Source organism: Astatotilapia calliptera, chromosome 3 (assembly GCF_900246225.1).
Source record: "Astatotilapia calliptera chromosome 3, fAstCal1.2, whole genome shotgun sequence".
NCBI classification, from domain to species: domain Eukaryota; kingdom Metazoa; phylum Chordata; class Actinopteri; order Cichliformes; family Cichlidae; genus Astatotilapia; species Astatotilapia calliptera.
In genome coordinates this window covers 2,845,756-2,857,224 of record NC_039304.1, presented here as the reverse complement: position 1 = coordinate 2,857,224, position 11,469 = coordinate 2,845,756, and positions in this window count along the sequence as shown.

Sequence of the window (11,469 nt, the reverse complement as noted above, 5' to 3'; positions counted from 1 at the left end):
TTGCTACAGAAGCCAGTATTAGACAAAATTAAATGTGGAAGGTAAAGTGGCTGCAACTAGCTCAACGTAGTATCTTATTAGTTTCTCGGTAGAAGCAGTTTATTTAACACACTGGAATTCAGCCTCAACTTATGTTGTTAGTATCTTGCGCCAAAAACCAGACACCGACAAATTTACTGTGAAAATACATGTGACTCAGTGAACAGATTAATTTGGAAAGCCCAATATGCACATTTGGTATTTATAATACAACAGGCTGTGCTTACCTTTTTATTTTTTGGACCGGTCCTCTGTTCACCTCGCCTCACGATCTCACCAAAGGTCAAATCTGCACCTCCTCAGCACACCAAAGATCCGGGTCACACGGCACCAAGTTGTTGGAAACACGCAGTTCTTTGAATCTTTGGGCTGAAGGAAGGACAATACTCGGTGTATCAATGCTCAATCAACAATCATTTATTTCCATACAATTCAACAATAAGAGCATTACAACGTCCGGACGGGAGAGATGCTACCAGAGGGTCAGGCACATGTCTCAAAATGGTGACGGGTTGCTCAGCTTTTTATAGTCTCTAGTGGCCCCCAGCTAGTCGTAAAAGCCAAAACATCACATTTTTTCTCTGTTACAGCGCCTAAGTTATGACCTCGGCAGTTGTTTCTCTGCTTTCTGTAAGGTGGGGGTGTGGAATGTAGTCTATCTATCTCCCCTGTCTTTAGACACAGAGTCTCCTGCTTACAACCTTCTCTTCATGATTCAACAATTAAGCATGTCAAGAAAACAGTGTAACACATTCCCAGCAGATCAAGGATACAGAGTGATGCACATTTATCTAATGAACTAATATGTGAATATGTTCTGTTAACTCAAAAGTATAATGAGAACTAAACTACATACAGCTCACACACTCTATATTAAAGGGTATAATGTGATCTACAGCAGTATTCTAATTCAACTACTTTGATTACATATATAAGGTAACATAAAATAACAGAATAATTTAATAATGGAAATGACGTCATTCACGTAGATTACTGATTGGCAGCGCTAACTCGAAATTTCGAGTTGCTTTTCTCAAAATTTTGAGTTAATATGTCGAAATTTCGAGAAAATAACTCGAAATTTCGAGAAAATAACTCGAAATTTCGAGTTATGGATCCTTTTTTTTTTTTTTTAGTGGCGGAAACGGGCTTCCATACCATTCAGCCTCTGTGTTTACACTCTGCCTACACAGATGTTGGACATGAGATGACACAGGAAAAGGATTTTTGATGTGAGGTTTTTATTGAGATTTTATTTCTTTTTTTTTTCTGATTTGAAGTATTTATTAATGGAATAATTATTTATTTTCAAATACTGATTTATAAATATTTATTTTATTTTTTATTTTTTTTTTGCCTGTCCCGTTTGGCTCTTTTGCATCAGAATTGTTGTCTAAAGGCAAAGAAAGATGCCCAACGGATTTACTTTACCAAACTGACCATCCCAGCCTTGCCGTAATGGTCCATTTGATTCACCTTTTATTGTTTATTTTATTTTCACTTACTGAATATGGGACAGACTTGACTGGGGGAAAGAAGGGGAGAAAGAAAGAGAAACAGCTGAGAAGAGGGACGGGGGAGAAGGGCAAAAAACAAAAACCAACAGAATTTTATTTTCAATTAAATTACTAGATAATAAATTACTTTTGTATTGAATAAATAAAATAACTTAAAAATGAATTTGTAAATTAATATTTTATCGCACAATTCATTGTTTAAGCAAAGAACTTTTTATTTCGATGCGCTGGATCTTCTGGTCCTCTGCACATAAGTGGATTTCCATTTAGACTTTATATAGACAACAACTCAAAGTGCTTTACAACAAGTCACATTCACCCATACGATCATCTAGTGCTGTACTTTAAACACTTTAAACACAAACACAGATACTGTGGGGAGAGGCCACAGAGGCACAGGGAGAAAACTCACACAGAAATCCAACAATTAAAGAGGAACCTTCTCGATGTAACACTACCATCCTGCAAGATGACCTGGTCCTGGGCCATCTTAATAAGCATGCTGTGCACAGTAGTTTCATATTCCTGCCAGAACAAACACCAGACAGTTTGTACACAAGGCTCAGATTCTCGCTTTGCCAGATACAGACAATAGTTTAAGATCCTAATGTCTCTGCACAGCTCTGTATGTACTGAAATATCCAACCTCAGATATTTCCTGCTCACTCTCTGCACCGCCTTAGACAACAAGTAGTTCATGCTATACATAGCATTGACTTTTCATTCCAGCCATGTGCACTCATCAGGGCATCAGTGCTGCCGTAGTAACCACACTAACACTTCCTTGCACCTGTTGAAATGGCCTCAGTCTGATCGTGCCCTGAACAAACTCACCTTTAACATCCCACACACGGACTAAATATGTGCGTGTCAATAACACGTGACAGGAGAACATGCTGGTTGTCTGTCATGGGGCTGAATTAGAAACAGAGCATGAACTACAGTTTGTCAGATTAAGACTGATCAGGTCCAACATCCGCTCCCAGCACTGATTTACACGTTTGGTGTCACATTGAAGGAAACGCCTACTGGCACAACCTGCATGTGTTAAACTGCTCCTGCGTGTAAACAGCGTGTCACTTACGGCTTTTTGCATCACAAGGACGCGCACTGGCGTCTCAGGGTGACTCAGATGTTTGCTGAATGAGGTGTAGACCGGACTAGGCGGGACTCATTTCACCAAAACACGAACTTTTCCACCCACCAGTGTTTATCTGTGTGCTTATTTTAAAGAATTATTCCATCGTTATCAAATACGAAGCATTACACGCACGTCGCGCCGTTTCTGCTGAGTCAGACACCAGTGCTCCCGTGTGCTGATTCTCGGGTCCATCTTAAACTGGTGTGTTTGCGAATGAACTTCGGTAAAACGTTACAACGTTACCGGGCGCGCAGAGGGTCTCGGAGGCGTGTCGTACCTGTCGGGTGGTCGCGGGCTCCTCGTTCCCGGTGGGTGAAGGTGTTTCTCCTTCAAGCGATGCTGGGGTGACCGGAGAAGAAGCCATGTCCCCCCGACATCACCTCTCACTAAGCGCCGCTCCTACTGTGACTTTCCTCGGTGTCCTCCAGCGTGCAATACGCTGCCTGGCGCGGTTTGCACGGACGGTGGACCGGTTGCGTCGCTCGTCTCCTGCGCGATCAAAGTGAGTCTTCGGCTGCACAGTGCAGCCACTGTCCCTCCTCCGGCCGGCGGACTAGTCCAGGCGAGGCGGATGACGTTGTCCCGGGTCTCGCTCGCTCTCGCACATGCAGGACTTGGCCCAGTCTGTCTTCTTCTGCCTCACTCTGCGCTCTGCTTTTCACTTCATGTCTTTTTGTTTTGTAAGGTGGCTAACACGATCACTCCTCTTCTGCCTGCAGGACTCTGTGACTGCTCTGTGCTGTGGCAGCACACTCCAGCCTGATAGTTCATTTTACAGCTTTTGGCACTGCGACGCTCTCCTCGGCTCGACAGACACAATCTCACCATGTCGGCACAATATACTGAGTGCAATCCATAACATGATTTTATCTCACTGTAACGTTTAAATCGACCAAATGTTGCGTAAATGACGTGTCACGTGACTTGAGCACATGCACACCCCCTGTCCTCACAGCAGACATTCATCTTAGCCCCCCCCCCCTTGTGTTTTGAGATCATTGCTGCAACAAAAGGTTGCCACAGATATTTCTACATGAAACGTACTGAATCAGTTGGCACATATTTAATATATATTAAATATAATATAATGTTGTTTTGTTGAGTGGCTGAAATAAAGCTGAATCGCATCACAGGAACGACACAGCCCTGTTCCTCCAGGCTGTTAACCTGTGAATCAGCAAACATGTGTGATTTATTGTCATTCATTTGCTGAACAAACTTTCCTCTGAACTTTGACCCTGAAAATTCAATTCCATTTTATTTATATAGCGCCAAATCACAACAAAAGTCGCCTCAAGGCGCTTCATAGATACAGAGAAAAACCCAACAATCATATGACCCCCTATGAGCAGCTCCCTAACCATGGATTGGAGAAGAATGTGAGATGGTAACAATGAGAGCTCAGGAGATGGCAAATACACTAGAAGAGCCACCTTTATATCATGCTGAGCTGAGGGTTTGTCAAGCCCAGCTCAGATTTTCAGGAGAAAGGTGATCTGAACCAAAAGCAGGAGGAGATCATCACTGCTGGACCGAAGGCTAAGAAGGAAGAGCTTCTGCTGTTTGCAGTGTATACTGCTGTGGATGCTGTATCGTGTGACATGCACAAGATGTTTTATTCAGACTGAACTCTTTCTTTGTAGTGTTTACCTGGAGAAGATCGGAGGGGCTGGCTAAAATGATGAAAGCTCGAAGCAGATTAGAACACCGCTTTGAAAACTTGTACGTGATGCTGTGGGGTTGATTCAGTGACCTTGTGGGGCCATAACAGAGAAATGACAGCAGTGTAGTGGATCAAATAAAGAGTGATGATGTTATATTTGTGACTGTAGCAGGACCAAGGCTCAAAAGGTTGCAGGCGTTGTTAATTGAGCAGAAGATGGACGGCATCAAGCCCTCTCCTCGACAGCTACAGGATCACAGTCTGCAGGTTCAGTTATGCAACGTTTTAGCATCGATGCGTGAAGTTAAGAGCAGACAGGGAGGTTATTTTTGCACTGGGCTGGAATGACTCAGTTTACCTGTCAAAGGCTATCACGGCTGGGAGAAAACCCTCAGCATTAGTAAAGAAGGACCACGGTGGCCTCTGGGTAGAAACACTGCAGAGTTCATGTGGATACGCTGCTGCATTAGGTCAGATAGAAATATCATAAAGCATCATTAAGTAAAAACGTTTATTAAGAACAAATGTTTAAATATTGTTAACGTGTTTCCCAGAAACATCTGTAGAGACAAAGAGCTTTTTCTCGGTTGTTGTGTCCTTGGGCAAAAAGCACTTTGGGGTCCTTAGGGACGAGTAAAGCGCTCTACAAATACAGGCCATGTAATGGCAGAAACATTCTCTAGTGTAAATCCTGACTAGTTCATTAACTACAGATCAGTTTCAGTGAACATTATTCACAGAGGGATCTGAGTTCCTTATACCAGACTCTACAGAAACTGTAACACTGTGCAGCTCTGCGACTCAACAATATGACAACAATGTAACACACACTAGAATCATCAAATAAAGCCCCACTAACCACTAGAACTAGAACTAACTAACTAGCACTGGACACTTGCATATTAGAGATTTCTACCACCATAGGAGGCGAGATATCATCCTTGAACCAGAGCATACCAGCCCTCAATTTCGGACATAAAAAGCGACGTGGCCAGGCATGATAACACTTTGACTGAACTGCAGGACTGTGCCTCGAACCACTCTGACACCATCGCCACTCTCCAGGCCACTGTGGAGCGTTTGTCTGCGGAGGTAAAGAAGTTAGATGAGAGATGTGGAGCTCTTGAGGCACTCCAGGAGGAATCATTTAAGAACTGCAGGAATACCAGAAGGCACAGAGGGACCCAAGATGACTGAGTTGGTTCACACCTGTTGGCGGAGGCGCTATCTCTCGAGGAGAAGCCACTCATCGATCGAGCACATAGAGTGAATCGCCAGCGTCCCAAACAAAGTCATCTTCCTCGGCCCATCATCTTGAGATTGCACTACTACCACATTGGTGAGGAAATTCTGCTGAAAGCTGCAGAGAACAAGAACCTGATGTATAAGGGTTTTTAAAATAAACATCCTCCCAGATTTCCCTCCCTCTGTTGGAAACGCAGAGCATCATTTGCAAATATGAGAGGAAGACTACGTGGGATGACCGGCGTCAGGTACAGACTGCTATACCCTGCAAAGCTGTTAGTGACCCATGGTGATGTGAGGAAAAGCTTTACCGATCCCAAAGAGACCGTAGACTACGCGGAGAAGCACCTCTCCCACCCACCTTCAAATGTATTAAAAGCAAGGATATATCTATATGTCTAACGCTGACACAGCACTGTGTTTCTTCTTTTCCCTTTATATTCCATGTAAAGGTGAATATGGAGCGTTTATGGAGCTCGTTTATTGACCAGCTGTCAGTTAGAAGGTAAGAGTTACTAGGTTAACAGAGGTTAGCAGTAACAGTACGGGGAAGTATATTGTGTTGTTCTTTTGTTGGTTTTTATTTTATCGTACTTTACTTTGTTATTTTGATTTTACCTGTTGTGAGTGCTTCCCGTAATTCTCCTTTTTCTTGCGCCGCTGTGGCCAGAGTTCACAACATTACATATTTTTGTATCTATAAAAAGGAAGCTGACACTCTCCAGACTTTATCAAAGGTGTGAGCGTCACAGCAGAGGCCTTTGTGTCAACGTAGCTGAAGACAAAACACAGAAACACATGAAGGAGATTTTCCTGGCCTGGATTTTATACAAATATTCTGCAGTACATCAAAAATGAAAGAAAACCATTAGTCAACATATGAACATCACCTCTGAAGTTACAGAGCTTTGATTGGAGACACAGCTGAGCGTTTTGCATTTTGCATAATTAATTACATAATTAATTATGTAACCATAATTAAATGGTTACATCATCTTTAAAGTCCCCAGAGATCAGGAAAAGGGCCTGAGGGTGCTGTGTTTGGAGTCTGCTGGTTACAGTGTGCAGGACCTCACAGGCTGCTGCAGCGTTAGCAGAGGGCGGGACATACACAGCTATCATAATCACGTGTGTAAACTCTCGTGGTAGATAGTACGGTCTCATGCTAACCGCTAGCAGCTCAATGTCCTTACAGCATAGCGTCTCTTTGATAGAGAAATGCCCAGAGTTACACCATCTATCGTTCACAAACACAGCCAGACCCCCTCCTCCCTTCTTACCACTCTCCGCTGTTCTGTCATAAGAGGCTCAGCAGCTAAAGCAGCACACCTGGGTCTCCCAGCCTATTAAAAGCAGCCCTTTGCTTCACCTGCTTCACTAAACATTATTATTTTAAGCAGAGTGGTGTGATTTATGTAGGCATTGCTGTGTGACAGGATGACTTTTCTTGCACACCCACCAAATGAGGGCGCACATGCTTCCACGCCCACTGGTGACTGCACACATCCTTTCAAGGAAGCATTTCATTCATCCCTAACAAATGGAACAAAACACTGTGCAGCGTGTTCAGGTTTGAACGTGGCCCTGGCCTCTCTCTGCATCCACCTGGCACATGCAACACACATCCACTCCCTGCTGAACTGCTTGTATTTGATGTGTTGAAGTTTTGGTAAAGTTTGAATAAATTCCACTTTATTTATAGGAACATTTCATCTGTGGACTCCTGCTTCCCCTCTCCTTGAGCCAGTTTGTGACGGGAACATGACATAAGAAAAGTAATTTATCCCTTTTTGATTCTGTGTATCTGGCGCTCATCCAGTGAGTTCACACTTGGCAGAAACAGACTGAATTTGTCTGGAGAACTTTGGCTTCAGCCAAGTTAGATAAACACACTGTGTCTCTGTCAAAACAGCAGTGTAGTTGTGGCACCCCTGTGAGGGAATGACCACATGAATATTATTTTGTGTAATATTACAACTTGGGCTTTATTTCAGTGACAATGGCCTTAAGCTGCAATACAACAGGAAGTTACTCATATATAGTAATTTCCCAGACCATATTAAAAATCCATTAACAGGAAATACAAATGATGGGACAATGCCACAGCATGGACATTAGAACAGTTGGGAAAATTTACCTGGAAAAAGGTGAAAATGAGGCTCATTGAACTGAATTACAAGACCAGGAATGTGAGATCCACAGCCACAACTGAGGGTTTTTACACATCATATCCTCAAAGTAGAACCACAGTGATCAAAAGAATCGACTTTAATGTTATTCTTTCTTTATTTATGTCAGATTTAACCCCCCAAAAAGCTTTAATCTTTAACTAGTTTGACGTAGCTACAGCACGGTCAGGTTGACAGTTTATGGGTAACATGTGGCCACCAGGCACTGCGACACACTTCGATGTTATATTACCTTGGCGTCCCGTAGGAATACAGGAGAATCATGTGAGGAATCTAAGAGTAACACTCATGTAACGGGACATTTTTCATTGCTATATGTATTTATTTTCAGTTTCTTTAAGAGGATAGAAAATCCATGTAACAGGGATTCATTTTATGTTAGAAAGCAGTGAGGGCGGAACTTTGGTGCTTGCTCCGGGGTTTCGGGGAGCAGTAAGTGGAGCCCACCTTCCGCTGCTTCCTCAGACACGTTCTGGAGGAAAGCAGAGACGCATCGTGTCTTCCTTACTCTGCTCTTCACCTGCTTTTACAGGTCGGTACACGGTGCTCGCACCGAAAATGTTGTTTATTGTCACCATGGTTACCCACGTTAATGTGAATGGGAGAGTTAAGGCGGTCCGCCAAAGTTATTTATATGTAAACACGGGAGAAAACCAGAGGAGTGTCCCGCGCGACCGCACCGCGAGCCCGCTCGTTAGGTGGAGCGCTCGTGAAGCAGAGTCAGTGCGCTCCTATGCTCTGTGCAAACGTGTTGTAATGCTCCAATCAAATCAGTTCTGTGAGATGTGAATGTTAATAGTTCTGTTAAAGTGACTGAGTAGATTAGCTAGTGTAACACAAGCACTCTGAGCAACTCTGTGTAGCTAACAGAGGCATTCATGGGTTGATTAAACAAGCTGTGTTTCATGATGCACTAAATAGTGATTTTGCCAGTAAATTACTGGAGGGAACAAATGTAATGTATTTACCAATGCTGTTATTGAATAGAACTGTTTAGCCAGTAAGACACTGCAGAAGACAATGTGATGTGTTTATTGATATGATAAAAGGATGTAGCTGTTATGGAAAGAAGTGTGAACTTGAGAAACTGAACCAGTTAAAAAGAGTATATTTCACTGATGTTGTGAAATAAGTAAATGTAATTGATGTGAATGAGGAACCAGCTGAACAGTATATTGAAAGCTCATGTTTAGTGTTTTATAGCATTTATTTGTGTGAAATAAATCAGACTCAGACACGTTCTGGAGGAAAGCAGAGACGCATCGTGTCTTCCTTACTCTGCTCTTCACCTGCTTTTACAGGTAACATATTTGTCATCGAGGTCTTCATCCTTGGGACCCGTAACATAGTAACTTCTTCATTGTTATACTTCTATAGTTTTCCCATTTTGTGAGCTGTGGATGTGGAAAGTGTCTCAGTGACACATCCACATGAAAACGGCGTTACCTTCGTTCATTTGCACGTCAAATGAACGAGCTGTTTGGACTTTAACGTCACAGCTGATGCTTCGATACTCGAACTCAAGAGTTCAGCTTCCACTCAGAGGTACAAGTACACACAGCAAAGATAAACGTGTACACAAGGTGGAACCCACAAGTGCACAGCTCCAACCAGAGATGGGCAGTAATCCGATTACTTTTTTCAAGAAACGAGTAAAGTGAGGGATTACTATTGCAAAAAAGGTAATTAGATTACTGTTACTTTCCCGTAAGCACGCTGCGTTACTGCGTTACTAAAACCGCAGCTGTGTGCAGATGAACAATGGATAATCTATCGAGTGTGGAGAGAGTGTGAGCGTGCAGCGTTTAAAGCGTGGAAGCACTGACCTTACTTTGAGTTTGACTCTGTAAAAAGTGACAAAAACATTAGCATCCGCTGTTCACTGCGTGGGAAGACAACATGCTCACTCACTATGTGTTAATGGGCATGCTTATTTATAACTTTGATAAAATGTCTGTGGAGTACACCAAGCACAGACACATGCACACACAGGCAGGTATAGCCAACTTCCACATTTATTGATATATTTGTATTTTGACAGCTGACTCAGTCGCACCGTCTGACAGCTCGAGCCCAGCTGATCTCCCTTGGCCGCTCCTCCTCGTCTCACTATAAACACAGCGGAGCAGACCATCATCAGTCCATAAACAATATCAGCTGTTCTTACCGGCCTCGCAGCACCGCCCCGTTGAGCCTTCTGCTCCACTCCTCCCCTGCAGCTGCGCCCGGGGCCACACCTCCGCCACACACCCCCACCGCCCGTTCGAGGCCGGGGAGCCGTCCGGCCGAGCCAACTCCCCCCCCCCCCCCCCCCCCGCGAGCGAGAGAGGAAATCGGCCACTGCCATCAGCGCCCCCGGCCTATGGATCACCTTGAACTTAAAGGGCTGCAACGCCAGATACCAGCGGGTGATCCGGGCGTTGGCATCCTTCATGCGGTGGAGCCACTGCAGCGGGGCGTGGTCCGAACAGAGGGTGAATGAGCGTCCCAGGAGGTAATAGCGCAGGGAGCCGACCGCCCACCGGATGGCCAGGCACTCCTTCTCCACAGTGCTGTACCGGCGCTCGCGCTCCGCCAGCTTCCGGCTGATGAACAGGACAGGGCGGTCGGCCCCCCTCACCTGCTGGGACAAAACGGCTCCCAGCCCTCTGTCCGAGGCGTCAGTCTGCAGAACAAAAGGGAGGGAAAAGTTAGGAGTGTGAAGCAGCGGCTCCCCACAGAGAGCCTTTTTCACCTGCACAAACGCCGCCTGGCACGGCCCCGTCCACTGGACCAGATCCGGGGCACCCTTTCGAGTGAGATCGGTCAGGGGGCTGGTTAGCTGCGCAAACCCCGGCACAAAGCGACGATAGTAACCCGCCAACCCCAAGAACCGTCTCACCTCCTTTTTCGTCCTGGGGCGCGGGCAGGATGCGATAGCCGCCATCTTCTCCACCTGTGGACGCACCTGCCCGCCCCCCAGGTGGTACCCCAGATACTGCACCTCCCTCCGTCCAACCGCGCACTTCTTCGGATTGGCCGTGAGCCCCGCCCCCCTCAGGGACTCCAGGACCGCGGCCACCCGCAGCACATGCTCCGCCCAGGTGTCGCTGTGGATGATCACGTCATCCAGGTAGGCGGCAGCATACGCTGCGTGCGGACGCAGTACCCGGTCCATGAGACGCTGGAAAGTGGCCGGGGCCCCGAACAGGCCAAACGGAAGTGTTACGAACTGGTACAAACCGTACGGAGTGGAGAAGGCCGTTTTCTCCCTGGCCTCGGCAGACAAGGGAATCTGCCAATAGCCCTTGGTTAAGTCCAGTGTCGTGAAAAAGCGGGCCGTGCCTAACCGGTCCAGGAGCTCGTCGACCCGAGGCATGGGGTAGGCATCAAAGCGTGACACTTCGTTCACCCTGCGATAGTCGACACAGAACCGTATAGACCCATCCTTCTTCGCCACCAGAACGATGGGGCTACACCAGGCGCTGTGCGACTCTTCTATTACTCCCATCCTCAGCATTTCCGCCAATTCCCTCTGCACGATTTTTCGCTTGTGCTCCGGGAGCCTGTAGGGCCGTGAACGCACCGTCACGCCAGGCTGCGTCACGAAATGGTGCTCGATGAGGGACGTCCGGCCGGGCAGGGGGGAGAACACGTCCGCAAAACGCTGTTGCAACGCGACAACATCCGCTCTCT